This window comes from Tupaia chinensis, unplaced genomic scaffold, assembly GCF_000334495.1.
Source record: "Tupaia chinensis unplaced genomic scaffold, TupChi_1.0 Scaffold000459_1, whole genome shotgun sequence".
In the NCBI taxonomy this organism is placed as follows: domain Eukaryota; kingdom Metazoa; phylum Chordata; class Mammalia; order Scandentia; family Tupaiidae; genus Tupaia; species Tupaia belangeri.
In genome coordinates this window covers 782,032-798,820 of record NW_006159968.1, presented here as the reverse complement: position 1 = coordinate 798,820, position 16,789 = coordinate 782,032, and the positions used below count along the sequence as shown (strand labels likewise).

Below are 16,789 nucleotides of genomic sequence, written 5' to 3'. Positions count from 1 at the left end.
ACTTAAAAAGAAGAGAAAAAAGAAAACTATGCAATGAAATACTAGATTGGCCTTGAGCAAATTCCTGCAGTAGAGAAAACTCCCCTGTGGCAAATGTCTGATCTCACGCTCATTATCTTTGTGAAGTTTTTTCTCCTCATTTTCAAGACCTATTAGCTAGTAACATTTCAAACAGGTAAAGGAATATTGACAGTACCCACTCTGGAGGCTCTGGAATCAGGAGAAAAGCTTGAACATCAGCTCTGCCGTTTGCTCACTGGGAGATTTGGACAAGTGACAGTTTTTGTTTTACATCTCAGTTTTCCAATCTGCAAAATGGGGTTATGTAATTGAATATGAAGTGCCTGGTATGTAAGAGAAGTTTGCTAGTTTCTAAGCCTCTTTACTTTTTACTTTAGTTCTTCTAATAGGCCTTAAACAAATAATTTACTCTCTCTACTCCAATTCCTTCAGGTGTTAAACAGAGTGATAATCCATACCCTAGCTTTACAATCAGGGAGGTCAAGGAATATGCCCTTGAAAATAGCTGTCCATAGACATATGAGACAAGGCAACATCTGTTTTATTCACTGGTTTTCAGGGCCTTCATGGGAAGAGAGGGATCAGAGTATTCCTTCTCCACAAGTGTGTGTTAGTGACCCAGTGTTCGGCGCTTTGGGGGGGCGCTCTGTTCATTTGAGTACAGGAGACAAGGGAAGGATTAACCTGGAAGAATAATTTATTTGCAGTGGAGTACTATAATGCATGCAGAATAAATAATAAATAAATAATAGATCTCCAAATTAGACTAGTGCCAGCTGGTGGCATGGTGTTGGACCCCACATGGGCAACTCCACAGTTCAAGTCCCAGACCTTCTAGCTTGAAAATCATGCCAGGTGCATGTGCAAATGAGAGCCCAAAATCCCAAGAGGAGAATAGAGGAGGAGGGACTGAAGCATGGCTCCACCTCTGCTAGGTGATTTCTCACTTTCCCTCTGTCTCTTTAGCAAACACATGCACCCTATGGCAAAAATATAAAAATAAAAATAAAAATTAGAACAGTGTTAGATACCTCCTCAAATGTACCTGGTTAAGGCAATTCCTGGCACATATTTTTTTCTTAGCTAGTTTCAAAATATTTAACATTAAAATTTCAAGAAAATTTCAAGAAATCATTTGATCAATCTCAGGTAAACTCTGAGAATGTGATTTCTTGGGTAACACAGAACTAAGGATTGAGCAAGTACATAAAAACACAGATTTATATATTTCTTTTAAAATCTCCTCACAATAAAATTTTCCAAAAATTGTGTTTCACATAAGACCTAATTTGTTGTTGGTGTTATGTAATAGATACTTATTCACAAAACCATAAGATAATGAAATTAATTTGGAAAACACTGAGTTAACACCTAGTCAATTTCTGTAAGACTTCTCAGATACTTGAACGGTCTAGTATGCTTTGTTTCCTTTAAAAAAAATAGTTAATTAATTCCATTTTTTGTTATTATTATTTTTTAATTTGACTGGAGAGAGGTTAGAGAGAGAAAAGGAAAATGAGAAAGCAAGCCACCAGGTCCAGGACTCGAACTGTGGTCGGCCATGTGAGAATCCAGTGCCTTTAACCACCACACCACCAGCCGGCCCCTGTTTTCTTTTCTTGGAGAGATTTTTGCTATAGGGCATGTGCACTCACTGAAGAAACAGAGAGACAGAAAGCAAGAAATTATCTGCTTGGGGGAGGATGGCCGTGCCACAATCCCTTCTCCTCCATTCTCCTCTCTGGATTTTGGACATGCATGCACATGTGCCTGGCATGAGTTTTAAGCTGTGAGGTCTGGAATTTAAATCACTGTCGACTACATGGGAGTCCAGTAACGTAACTGTTACACCATCTGCTGGTTTCAGTCCATTGTACTTTGTAAATCTGTAAGAGTAGTTAGAGTACTGAGCAGTTCTCATGCTTATTTAGTTATGGAAACTTTCCCCTGCAGGGTTTCACTAAGAAATGATCCACATTTAAAAATTGGTACTCAAGGCATGATGTTTTGAACCGATAGCATCAGCTTTATTAGACCTTGCTAGAAATGCAGATTCCTAGGCCCATTCCAGACTTCTGGAACAGAATTTAACAAAATGATTGGGTGATTGATTACATACTAGAATTCAAGAAGCACTGTCTCTTACAATTGCAAACCTCAATTGCAAATCATAGAGCACTGATGACCACAAGGATTTTTTTCATGTTTTAGGGTGCTTTTTGTTTATTTTGTTTTGTTTTGTTCTGTTAGTTTGGTGGTAGTAACAGATTTTGCTCTCAGGCTAAAATCAGAAAAACATGCCACTTACTCCAAACCACCTATTTTTTAGTTCTCTGTCTAGAAACTTAAGATTCTATTTTATATTTCCCCACCATTTATTTATTTACAGAGATTTTCGTTATAGGGTGAGTGCACTCACCAGAGAGACAGAAAGCAAGAAATCAACCTCCCACCCCAGGATTAATATTTCATCATAGACTCTCAAGATCCAAGATATAAAGACTCTTTCTTTAATTTACTCATTTATTTTCTTTCTGAGATGCAAGTAAATGGGGTCTGTTCCTACCTCTACTACTAACTAACTAAGTGTGCACCTTAGGCAGGTTATCTGACCTCACAAGGGCTCAATCTTCTTATCTGATATTAGAGCTATTTGTACAGAAAGCCTCTGATTTCCTGCTAAGTCTAACGTTCTTCCGTTTTACTAAAACCAAAGTAGCTAATTCTTAGACCCTAGATGCCTGGAGAGTTGTAATTAGGACTTTTTTATGTTCTTGACTTTCCCCGTTCAGGGTTATTAAGCACCACATCACACTGTGAAGACACTAAGAAGAGGTCTTTTTCTCCTCTGAGGTTAATATGTAGCACACTGGTTCTTCTTGTAATTGGGTAGGTCATCTGGAAGACCTCTTACACTTTCGCCAGGTGGGACCAGAGGAATCATGGCAACCCGGGGGAATCACACAGAGAACATTTCTGAGGCAACTACAACCTAGAAATTAAATACAACTTAATTTAGTTCCCCATAGAGGGTGAGTTTTGAAGTCAGAAATATCAGAGCTCCTATCCCATTTCACTATTGAATAGCTGTGTATCGAAAAAATTATTTCAACTTTCTGAGCATCAGCTTCCTTGCGTTAACACTGAAGTACCCATTCCTAGCCTATGAGTAATACATGTGAACTATTTAGTGCAATGCCAGGTATGGGCTATTTGATCAATACATATTGGCACCCACACACTAAGTCAGGCTCTGTGCAGTAATACCAAAGAGGAACACAAGAGTTCTTAGCCCAGAAAACATTTGCAGTAATACTTGAAGCTAGAAAAAATAAATAATTAGATAGAATCTAAGGCAAATCATGGGACGGCGGTGTTATTTGTTTAGATTTCATGTATTTTTGATTTATCACAGTTTATCAGAATATGTCTGCCAAGAATCCAGACACTACCTCTTATTTACTTTTCTCCATATTTTAAACATCCTTCACGTAGATTATTTCATTTAAACCTCAGGATAACACTGTAATGTGAACAAGATGCCTATCATCGCCTCCATTTTGTAGTTAAGAAAACTGAAATTTAAGTGGGTCAAGAGACTTCCTCAATGTCTCGCAACTACAAAGCAGCAGAGCAGTGGCTGGATTCCAGGTTGTCTGACAGCCTGTTTCCCTTTCCCCAGTCCATAGCTGTAGCAAGCTCAGCCCCTGAGTAATCCTGATGAGGTCCAGCTGCACTGTGTGTAAGAAAAGAAATGTCTCATTCTCAGGGTACATAAAACATCTAACCTGGACCATTTCCTGAGCGTACACCTGCTTTTTCATACCTACTGTTCTTTTCTTTTTCTTTCTTTTTTTTTTTTTAAATCTATTTCTTTAGAGAGTTTTTGCAGTAGAACGCATGCACTTGACAAAGAAACAGAAAGCAAGAAATTTCCCCCGAGGGGAGATGGCCATATCACGATCCCTTTATTTTTCATTCTCCTTTCGGGATCTTGGGCACGTGCGTACACATGCCCAGTGTGAGTTCTAAGCCACTGGGTCTGAGACTTGAACTCCATTTGACTATGTGGGAGTCCAGCAATGTAACCATTATGCCACCTGCTGGTCCCCTACTGTTCTTTGTTTTCATCCAGACTTAAATGCTCCTGACCACTCTGCTATCAATGTGTGTTCATAAAACCAGATGAAGCAGCTAATCAGAGTCTCACCGTATTTCTTACTTCAGGGGCCATGTCCCCTCTGACCCTCTGTGTCTGGTCATTATTGTTTTTCTCCTGGACTTTATGTCTCTCCACTGTCCCCATTAGACTGCTGCAAAAGTCAGGCTCATGACCAAGATGCTGATCAAGTCAGGTTATGTTTTTCAGGTGTTCTTCACAGCACTGAATTTAAGTCCCTTTCTCCACAAAATACGCACAGCCCTCTGTGGTTCAACTCCTTCCTCTTGACATTTATCCTAATTTACTCTTTGCCTTCAATTCTTTTATGAGTTGTGTGGGATTAATATTTCATCATGGACTGCCAAGATCCAACGTGAAAAAAGTTTCTACCTTATTTATTTATTTTATTTCTGAGAGAGAGGTTGAGTGGGATCTATTTCTAGCTTGACTGCTAACTGTGTAACCTTTGGCACATCATCTGACCTCACTGGCACTCAGTTTTCTTTGCTGAAAATAGAGCTATTTGTACTAGGGAGTCTCTGATTTCCTGCTAAGTCTAATGTTTCTTCTCTGCTCTGGCCACCTTAAACTCATTGCCCAAGGCCTATCATACCTAAATAAGGTTCACCTTACTCTTCTGTCCCTTAATCGCTCTTTATGGTAAATCACCTTGAAGCCATAGTTCACGTACTGCTAATGTGGCAGAGCTCTCTTGCATCCCACACTCCTCTGCAATGACACAGTGTCAGAACCGTCAGTCCTCCTCCAAGCAAAAGTGGTACACGCTTCTAATGAATATGGTAAATCACCTTTCAAAGTGATCTTACACATTTACACTTCCACCAGCATCCCTGTAAGTACCCATTTCTCCACATGGTCACCCACGTTTACTGTTATTCATCCTTTTAATGTATTTTTCCATATGATGGGTTGAAAGTGATAGCTCTTTTTAAAATTTGAAATTCCTTTAAATAATTACTAGATGAGATTGATCACGTTTTAGTCTATTTTATCATTTATAGTTTCTCTTGTGGAAAATGCTTTCCATGTCCCCCTTTTAATCTATTTTTTTAATTAGCTTCTTTTAAATATTTGCATTCATTTATGTACATCTTTACAGTGTATAACATGGCTTTTCTCAGCATGAATACAGTGCATATTTGTCTAGTCGAAGACATTTCCATATACATTGTCATCAATAAATAACTATTTCACTTTTGTGCCTTTTAAATGTGTTATTTGTTTTTCTCCTGAAACCTTTCCTATTAATCCCTCCACTGTCTCTAGTATCTACAGTTGCTCTCCCTATTAGACCTTCCAATTTTCCAGTTTCTGCTATGAAGTACACACATTCAATATGTATTGAGCAGGGATATACAATGCCCGTCTTTCATAGTCTAGATTGCTTCACTTAGCGTTAAGTCTTCCATATTTGTCCACTTGTATCAAATGCCAGGATCTTAAAAAAGGAACACTTCATGGAATATGTGTGTCATCATTGCACAGGGGCCAACGTATTATCCCAATTTTAGTGTATGTGCTGCTGATATTCCTTTAATTCAGATGCTGTCTTAAGATGGTACCTAAGAGTACATCACATATGCTATATTTTAATACTATCTATCTCTAGTTCTACCACTGCGAAAATATATCAGACAAGTTCTCCTTTCTATTGCTTGACTTTTAACTTTGTTTATAGGGTCCCCTGCAATCTAGAAGTCTTCAATATTTTTGTAGTAGTTAGATAGATAATTACTCTCCTTTATAATTCTACATTATATGAGTAACTTGAAAAGTCTCATCTACCCCAGATGGCTCTTATATTTCTTCTCCTATCAACTGTAAACCTGTATGAACTATATGATTGTACATCGTGTGAAGTATATTTTTCCCTCAAATATATAGCTGTCCCACACCCAATAACTATCCATCTTTTCCTCACTAATTTGATATGTCAACTTTCAAAATATTAAATTCACATAGATTCATGGCTCTATTTTTGGATTCTCAATTCTGTTAAACTGATCTGTTTATCATTTTAAAAAATACTTTATTCTTCATCTGAATGGAATTTAATTCAGGTGGATAGAATAGAGCTATTTGCAGTATCTTCTTTTTTTTTTTCTTTTTAATGTGACAGAGGGTGCATGTGCTCACCAGAGAGAGATATAAAGGAAGACAAAGAAAGAGAAACAGGAAAGTGAGAAAGCATCCTTCATGGAGATTGGTCACACCACAGTCTCTTCTCCATTCCTTCCTCCTCCATGGGATTATGGGCATGCATGCACATGCACTTACATGTTTTTGAAGGTGCCAGCTCTAATATGAAAACTGAAGAGTCACCCATGGAGAATCCACCTGCCTTCACCAACACACAACCAACTGGCCCCAAACCATTTGCATTATCTTAACCAAAAAGTGATTTGTCAATATCACATAGCAATAAATCCAAGAGTGGTCATCCCAATCCATACATAAACTAGATCTACCATCCTTGACAATAAAAGCTGCCCCTGCAACCTTACAGTATCCGCAGCAGATATCTGCTCATACTTCATAGATCATCAAAGCAACGAGTCAGGTAGACTCTTCCTTCCAATTACAGCACATGCTGGTGAACTGATTTGTCCAGCTTTTAACTTCCACAGTAGAAGAGAACAAATGAGAAGATAGTGAAGATAGATATCAAGAGACTAAACCAACATGTTAGTCACATTGTTGAAACAGTTACCATACTAGAATGAATTTTTAAACTAATAGAGCTAGTCACTCTCCTTGTTCTTTGTCTGAAAATATTTCTTAGTTACTCCTGTTTCATTTTCCAGATTCATTTTTCAATCAGTGTGATAATTATGAAGCTGCCCAGTCAGAGTTCCAGCAAAATAGTCTGCTGTGGGTCAGTTACTAACAACATTTATTATTCTTCTCTGGATTTTGAGGTTATGCCTTCCCTGGGATGCCCCTAGCCAATGACTGAGCATGGTGGAAACATTTCTATTCAATAGGAAATTCCTCTAACTGACAACCTTTGCTTGAGAAGTCATCAGTCTGAGAATCACAAACTATGTTCTAAGATTTCAGTTCTTTTTTTAAATTATTATTTATTTAACTTTATTTATTCATTCATTTCATTTTAATTTGACCAGAGAGAGGCACAGAGAGAGAGAGAGAGAGAGAGAGAGGGAAAGGGAGAAAGGAAGCCGCCAGGTCCGGGACTCAAACCGCGGTCGGCCATGTGGGAGTGGCCAGCACCTTAACCACCACACCACCTGCTGGTCCCAAGATTTCAGTTCTTTTCCTCTCTAATTCCATAGGTATCAGACCTACTATCATGGCCTGATGAATCTCCCTGTCTATGCCTGCTCTTCCCTCTCCATGTCTGTTCCTACCTCCCATTTTATCCATCATAGGTTTTTTTTTCTCAATATATCTCTGGTATATCTAATCCCATATTGAAGTTCTTGGAGGGTTGGAACTGAGAGAAATGTCAATGGCAGTACTCTGAAGAGTGGGGTCGGGTGGGGTAGAATGGGATTAAGAACTGGATCACTTACCACCTGACTAGCAAGGAAGATAGTACTCTGTGGAAAGTGGAGGACAAATAGTTCTTGTATAAAATGGAGGACAAATATTTGAACATTTCATCAATGGTGACCTGGAAAAAACAAACAAAAAGTTCTAATAAAACACAAAATTCTTGCTGGTGTTATAATTTAAACATTTTAAATATATGAGATGGACAAGGTATACAGAAATAGTGGATTCATAAGAAATTACTGAGTTACACTGAAGTCCCATAGAATTAATGCAATACAAAGAATGTCTAACAAATAGTAAAAGTTAAATGTGAATGCTATTTGGTGGATAACAAATATGCCCTTGTCTGCTAAAATGAAAAAGGACTCACAACTGAGGATCAGACTCAAATTCTGATAGTTACAGAGGTCTAGATGTTAAATGGTCAAAAAGAAAAGTTCAATTATGCTAAAATCAGGATCCTGGATAAGAAAATTAGGGACCCTAAAAATGAGATGGAGACATCTGGGTAGTTTCCCCAGAGAATTTCAGTTTGCTTGCACCTCTGACCTCTAATGATTAGAGGTTGCAGAGGTAGCTCACTCTGCCCTATTAAGAGTTAACACTTCCCATTAAAAGAGGATGTTGCAAGGACCAGAAGCTAGCATAATGGCAACGTCACTGGACTCTCATGTAGTCAACTGTGGTTCAAGTCCCAGACCTGGTAGCTTAAATTCACATCAGGTACATGTATATGCATTCCCAAGATCCCAAGAGAAAAATGGAGGAGAAGGGATTGTGGCGTGGTCATCCCTCCTGGAAGGTGATTTCTTGCTATCTCTCTGTCTCTCTCTGTCTTTCTGGTGAAAGCACACCCCCCTATAACAAAAATCTCTTGAAAAAAAAAAAAAAAGAGGATGTTGCAGAGATTTCTCTCCCACTAGTCAGTAGGAACCCTTGTCAAAAGTTGCCTTCTCCTTCTCTCTGGCCTTTTATAGCCATTAATTATGATTACATCTCAGCCTAGTTTAGCTGGGGATTGCTGGGCTGATAAGGAAGGAAAAGTTATATAATAATGATGCTCATTTTTGTAGAACAGTTTAGCAGATATAGAATTCTCAGTTGAGAGTTCTGTTTGTTTATTTTTTCCTTCAGGGCTTTTACTATATCAACCCATTACTTTCTGCCTCCAAGGTTTCTAATGAGAAATCTGCTGGTAATGTTATTGAGAATCCACTGTATGTGATGAATTACTTACCATTTTCTGCCTCAAACACTCTCTCTTGTCTTGGGCTTTGAACACTCTTATTATATTGTGCCTTGATGTGGACCCTTTTGAGTTTATCCTGCTTAGAGTTCACTGAATGTCTTGGACGTATATATTTGTATCTTTTTCAAAATTTGGAATGTTTTCATGCATTATTTTCCAAGTAATTTCTGTCTCCTAACTTCTCCCTTATCCTGGAAATCCCACAATGCATATATTGTCTGCTTGATGGTGTACCACAAGTCCCCTAAGCTCTACTCACATTTTGAAAAAAATTTTTTTTCTGCTCCTCAGAATTGATTATTTCAATTTTCTGATTTCAGGTTCATTTATTGTTTTTCTGTCTGCTAATATATACATTTGAATCCTTCTAATGAATTCATCATTTCAGTTATTGCTTGTTTAAGGTGTATAATTTATGTTTCACATTTCTTTATTAACATTTACAATTTGTTCATACATGGTTTATTAAACATTGTTCATGTCTTCATTTAGTTCCTTGAGCATTTTTATGACAGTTGCTTTAAAGTTTTTGTTTAGTAAGTCTACCATCTGGTCTTTCTTGGGAGCAGTTTCTGTAAATTTATTTCTTTTTCCTTTCAAATGGGCCATACTTTTCCTGCTTCTTTGTATGCCTTGTGATTTTATTGAAAACTGAATATTGAAAACTGAATATTGAAATCTTATAATGTGGTAACTCAGAGATCTAATTCTCCTCCTTCTTCAGAGTTTGCTATTTTCTGTTGTCGTTGTCTGGTTATTGCTAATTTGGTTACTGTAAGGTGTCTATACAGTCGTAGATGTAAATGTAAGGTCTTCTTCATTCTTTCCCCATGACTTTCCCCAGGCATGCACAGTAACTTTACAAGTACCCCTGTAAAGCTAGTTAATTATGAGTGTTATAATGCTAAATACTTGGCTCTCAAAAGTTAAAAAAAAAAAAAAAGAAAGAAAGAAACTGACAAGGATCAAAAAACATTACTGGTCACTGGCCCTATAAATCCCCTGGAAGTTGCTTTAGCCAGAGCAAAAGATTGTTGGGGGGGGGGGATGGCTACTTCTCTGTGACTTCATCTCTGAGATCAGAAGTAGAAATCAGTGATCAGAACACCTAACTCTGATCTTTAGAGAATAGATTCCTTTTTTCCCATCCTGGCTCCCACAAATTACATGAAACTGCTCCTAGAAGACATAAGTGGCTTTTTGTCATGGAGTTGAGTGGGGAGGAGAAAGGATGGATATCAGCTGCCATGCTAAGAACTAAAATTGGCTAGAATTAACGACAATGTATAATTCAATCCTTCCCTTGGAAGGCGAAAGCTTTCAATAGGTTCCAAAGTTCCAAAGTAGTTCCATTAGACAGATTCTGTAAGTCTAATCACTGATTAGTTGGACAAATTCTTGTCTGTTCTTCCATCTTCTATTTTCACAGTAAATTCATCCTTAAGGTTTGTAAAGTTATTATTATTATTATTATAAAAGGTATTCTATTCCCTAATAGATCATTGATTATTTGTTACTATTTATTATAGTCTTCTCTTTATTTTTATCCACCGTATTGATTCCCTTGAGAACAGGAACTAAGTTTTACTTATTCATCATTGTATTTCCATTGTTTAATATACTACTAGGCACTTAATTAGAGCATACTATGCATTTCATTGATGAATCATTCCATACGTTAATAGTTAAATTGTGTGTTACTAAAACCCATTTTTCCACCATGGAAAGGAAAATGTAATATCTATATTTCAATGGATTTGTTCCAGCTTTTGCAACCAATTGTTTTGTTACAGAGATAATGGTGTACTAGTAGAATGGAATACGTGCTCTGGAGGAGTCCGACCCGGTGAGGCCCCAGGATCTGTCTGAGCCCCCTGACCTTTGAGCTCCGCTTCCGGTCGGATCAACACGTTGGCAAGGCTACTGTTGTACACCCCCCGACCTTGGAACAAAGCTTGGGTCAGTTAGCATGTCAGCAAGGCTGCTTGCTATTTGCTCCAGAGAATTGAGGCAGCCTCACTGGGAAGCGACCCCCCTCTGACTCCCCAATTTACTACTATGAAAGAATTACATAGCTCTCCTATACATCCTGAGTATATGATAAAATCTTCCGGGAAGTCCCCGACCGACCCGCTCCCCTTTGCTCTAATCACTTACTATTAATTACAATGCTTTATCTCCATGGTCACAATAGAGGGTGGGCTGAAGTTCTTTCTAGGCAAAAGTAATCTTGACCTTTAGAAGGCCCTTTAAAATACATCCTTTCTTTACCTAAAATAAGATTAGGCCAAAACTGGCCCAGGACACCTCTGCCCTCTCCAAGTGAAATAAATAAATATATTAGGATTCCTCAAATTAAGTTTTAGATCCCTACAAAACTGTATAAGTATCATTCCTTATTAGACCCATAAAAACTAATATGTATTCTTGAGATTTTCTTTTCTCAGCACCATTCCCAGTAATCACAAAATGGCTGCTGCACCGCATCAGCTAATAATCATCTCTGCTTACCGAAACCGCTTTCCCAAAACTGCATTCCATGGAGACCCACCTACAATTGAGGAACTGCACTAGACCCACCTTTAATCCACCCCTGAATAGAATCTATGTTTTATTGTTAAAAGACTTTATGAGCTGATAATTGAAACACGTAGCCCCTCTCCCATTTACTTGTATGTAACACATTCTCAATAAAAAGGCACGATGATTCCTAGCAGTTGTCACTCCTCAGAGGGCGACCTCTGAGGGGTGTCTGGCATAGGACGTGCATGAAAGGCATCAAGTCCTCTGTCTTCTGTTCACCTTCGCCGCCTTCGTCGAGATAACCCACCCACGCCGAGGCTGGACCCCGGCAGTGCTCTATGAGGCATTTATCTTTGTAAATATTAAGAATAGTTCTGAGCATTGTTGGATACCAAGACAAGGTGGCTGTTCTGAGCAATGATTTTTCTCTTTAAGGTTTTTACCACAGGGTACATGCACTCATCAGAGAGAAGGGGAGACAGAAAGAGAGACCGTGAGAAGGAAAGTGAGAAATCACCCCCAAGGGCAGATGACCAGGGTCCCTTCCCCTTCATTCTCCTCTTGGAATTTTGGTCATGCACACATGTGCTTGGCATGATGTCCAAGCTGCTAGGTCCAGGACTCAAACCACAGTGGCCCCCTGAGCAATGATGTTTTAATGCTTGGCTATTTTGCCAATGATTCACTGCAGCCCTTTGTAAAGTCACTGACCCTTATCTTTGTGTCCAGATTCTATTTTACCTTTAAGATCAGTTTAATTGTCACTATTAAGTTAACCTCCAAAAGATTTTTTTGGTTCACTAGACTTCAAAGAAATACTTAGTCTTCCACAGATACAGGTAATTATGAAGTGTATGCTTAAGGCTAATATAAACATGAATGTTTACATCTATTAGATAGCTTCTGTGCATACATGAAACATTTTGTTTTTAATGAAACAGGAAAACTGCCAAGTAAAGCTAAATTAAATGAAATGATGAAGTGAAATACAATGAAATGAAAGATGCCAAGAGTCTATATAACTGGGACCAGCAGTTAGCATAATGGCTATGTCACTGGACTCCCACGTGGTCGACCGCAGTTTGCATCTCGGATCCGGTGGCTTAAAACTCACGCTGGGCATGTGTGCGTGCGTGCCCAAGATCCCGAGAGGAGAATGGAGGAGAAGGGATTGCAGCGTGGCCATCCCCCCTGGGGGGTGATTTCTCGCTTTCTGTCTCTCTGTCTCTCTCTGTCTGGCAAGCGCACGCGCCCTATAGCAAAAACGTCTCAAAAAAAAAAAAAAGTCTATATAATCATGCCTCACCCCATCACTATTCATTTCCTCAAGAACAGAAAGTCCAGTGAATGAAGATGGTAAAGAACTAACTTATACTGAACATTAGTAATGTGTCAGATACTGCATTATATATTTCACTATATGCATAAATAAGGATAGTTTAAGAATAATGGTATAATACATTTCACTGTAATAATAGCTTCTCTTCACTGAGTTGCTTCCTTGTCTGGTGTTTTACGTACATCATCTCATGTGATTTTTACCAACTTTATGTGACAGATGACATTTTATAGATGGCAAGATTGAATCTTTAAGAAGTTCATTCTCTTGCTTAAGATTACTCAGCTAATAAATTCCAGAGCTGAGAATTTAATCAGTCTAATTCTAATTAACCATATCTTAAAGCATCTTATTACAGTATCTATTTGGTGAAAAGGCTAAATTATAAGTTACAAAAATCTATAAACTTACATGCTACACAAATGCTTGTCCTTGTTGTGGTTGATAGTATTGCTATAGTTATTATTTTTCTGGCCTCCCTCCCTTGCAGCTCAGTTTTCTTGTCATAAAACTAATAAGATTATTATTAAAATTATGAATAAAATATATATTAACTTATTGAATATTGAGGATACTAATGAAAGGATTATCTTTGATATTGCTATTAATGTCATTATTATAATTGCCCTCTAATGCCTTCTCATGTCACTTTGACAATGGATTTCAAATTAATGAGCACTGACTTGATGCTAGATTAGTTTAAGAACCAGAGGTTTTAGATAGCTAAGGCATGAAAACTTAAAATAGAGGAGTTCTCTTATAAAAACATACGAGCTGGCGAGCCCTTAAATAAGGGGAATCAGGAGAGTCTTATTTCAATTTTTCTTCTGACACAGATTCCAGTTTTTTAGGATTAGTTGGGTATTGTAGAATTTGAAGGGTATATTCTCTGAAGTAGTTATTTGCTTAAAAACATGTTTGGGAAGTGAGAGAAGCTGGCATATTCTTGGAGTGACACCTCGCTATTGTTCTGTGACTTTTCTTTTGATCTGTTAACGTCCAAGCTTTTGGTACATTTTATCTGAAAATGATACATGAGCATTTTCTTGCCAGAATGTATAATTTTAACATGATGTCTTTGGCAGCTGCACATGTAATAAAGCTGCCTGTGCCAAGACAGTGATGTTTTCAGGATAACTCTAAGTTTGACTAAATAGCATGGTAGAGGAAAGAAAAGAAGTGAAAGGAGTGCTTTGTTCCAAATGAAACCAGGGAAGGGGTGGGGAGAGGGAGGATGAATGAGACCAAGTTGTATGCAGGCTGGAGAGGCCAGGATGCTTAGTGAAAAGAAGGTGGCTTTTGAATCCAACAAGCTTGGGTTTGACACCTGGCTTACTGGTGCTGGGTGACCGTGAGCAAATAAAATCTTTCTTCCGATCTACTTTTATCTCTTCCATGGAGTGGAGAGAAAAAAAAATAAAGATATAGCTTATGAGATTATGAAGTTGAGGAATTTTAATGTAAAAAACCTACCATTGTCCCTGGTAGACAATCAATGTCACATTCATGTACACACGTATGAATGTATACTTGTGCATGCACACACACATGCCAACGTGGCAATCAGAGGGAGAAGAGTGACCTTCCCTAGTGAAATATTTCTGTCTCTTTCTCTCTACTCCTGTATCTCTGTAACTGTCTACTTCTTCCTCTCACTGTCTCAGCCTATTCTCTTAAAATCTCAGCCGATATCATCAAACGGATATGTACACAATATGACCCCTTTATACTTTATATATATAGTGCATATATATATAATTATTTTTCTACACTATGTTTCCTACTGCAAATATATCACATATATTTATTATTTTTATAACAATGCAATAAATTCACTCCACTAAACCCAAATACAAGGTGTAATTAACTGGACAGAAGACCCTGAGCTCAGGGTACACCATAGAGCTTCTTCACAATTAGATGGGATTAGAGTAAGCCTGAGGTATGGGAGAATGGGGTTAAGCTCTGTGGTTTCCAGTTTGCTGCTGATTTCAGCTGCTGTGCGTACAGCTGGGCTCTACCTACATGCACAGCTGCCTCATGACTTGGTACAAAGAACAATTCTCTTCACAGCAGGGTTGTTCAGGGTGGCCAAGAAAAATGTGCTCACTTTGAATAAATCTTTCCCCCCACCCCTCATATTTCTTTTCTTTTTTTTTTTTTTTTTTTTTTTTGGGAGGTTTTTTTCACTATAGGGCGCGTGCGATCACCAGACAGACAGAGAGAGACATAGAGACAGAAAGCGAGAAATCACCCCCCAGGGGGGATGGTCACGCCGCAATCCCTTCTCCTCCATTCTCCTCTCGGGATCTTGGGCACACACGCACACGCGCCCGGCATGAGTTTTAAACCACCAGGTCCGGGACGCGAACTACGGTTGACTACGTGGGAGTCCAGCGACATAGCCATTACGCTAACTGCTGGTTCCCACCCCTCATATTTCTTAACATACACTTTAAAAGTCACAGTACACTTTGGCAGCACATATATTAAAATTAGAACAATTCATAGAAAATTATCAAGATTGGGTCTGAAACCTGGTTCCTACACAAAGCATGACATGCAAATTCATGAAATGTCCTATATTTTTTGCACAGTTCAAATCCCAGGCCCTGCAGTTTGAAAAGCATGCCAGGCATATATGCATGCATGCCCAAAATCCATAGAAGGGATTGTAGCATGGTCATCCACCCTTGAGGGTGCTTTCACTTCCTCTCTCTCGCTCTCGCTCTCACTCTTGCTCTCTGTCTTTCTGTCTCTCTCTGAAGAATGCACTCACCTTATAGTAAACAAGTAAATACATAAATAAATAAATGTCACAAACCATGTCCAGTGCTAAAAATACAGATGCGAACTAAACATTTTCTGCCTTTGAACTGTTAGCTATCTACCAAGGACAACTCCCAAGGCCTTAAATTAGAGACATCACAGAGACAAGTCATGGTAGTACAACAAAAAAGGCAAAAAACTTCCCTTAGAAGAAAAGACCTGGATGTTTCTGTATACGTGGATAGTGTAGAAAAGATCTAAGGCATTTCTGAGAAGCATGGGAATAAGACTTTGGCAGATACTTGTGGAAAGAGCATCCCAGGCTCAGAAAACAGGGTAAGTGAAGTCCTATATTTTGGAGAGCAGAGAATTGCATGGGAAATGGCAAATGGAACATTCTCTGAAACATAACGATCTTCTTCAGAAGTCACCCCTGAAGTGCACAGTGCCTCGCTGTTTCTAGTCACTGACATCAGTCACAGGTGAGCACAGCCTGGTGTCTGGCAGGGCCCATCCACAGCAGAGGACATGCCACATTAATTCAGGAACTGCTTGCCCTTTGGTGAAATAAGCCAAATCTTAGTCGTTTTACCTGATAATTGCTTCCTTGTAATAGCAGTGCCCTTTTAAAACTGAGTTCCACTTCAAAATTTACAACAGATTTTTACATTTGATCCCTTCTCTCTCCCTGAAGGATATGTAATATTACCCCAATTTTACAGATGAGGAATGAACATATCTATGAGAGCCACATGACAACATAATCCAGAGGCAGGTCAAAGGGTCCAGGGCCATTGGTGAAATGGTGGTGCACCACTACAGTTTGGACGTTGCTGAAATGAGTAATTTAAAGTTGATTAATGTTATGCTGAGAAGGAGCTGCTAGTGAGGATGATCTACCTTTAAAGACCAGTGAATTCTGGGCTCCATATAAGAACAAAAACCCAGATTTTAGGTCTACTTATATACTAGAGAGAAAATTCTAGGATAAAATAAACTGTAGTAATGGCAAGGCAGTCCTGAATTAAACATCAGTTGTGATGCATTGAAGTGCATTGAGGAAAAATAAAAAGAAAGGAAGAATGCTTTCTTAACATGATTCTCAAAGTAGACTCATTTACCAGAATTGCACAAAGACTAAAGCAGAAGGACCATGGAGAATATACCTCCAAGTTATGTTCTGATGATT

The 16,789-nt window shown here is 38.5% G+C and overlaps 1 pseudogene; it reads left to right on the top strand.

Moving 5' to 3' along the window:
* The first annotated feature begins 15,298 nt into the window (after positions 1-15,298).
* On the top strand, positions 15,299-15,421 carry LOC114009098 (uncharacterized; annotated as a pseudogene).
* Positions 15,422-16,789: the final 1,368 nt, after the last annotated feature.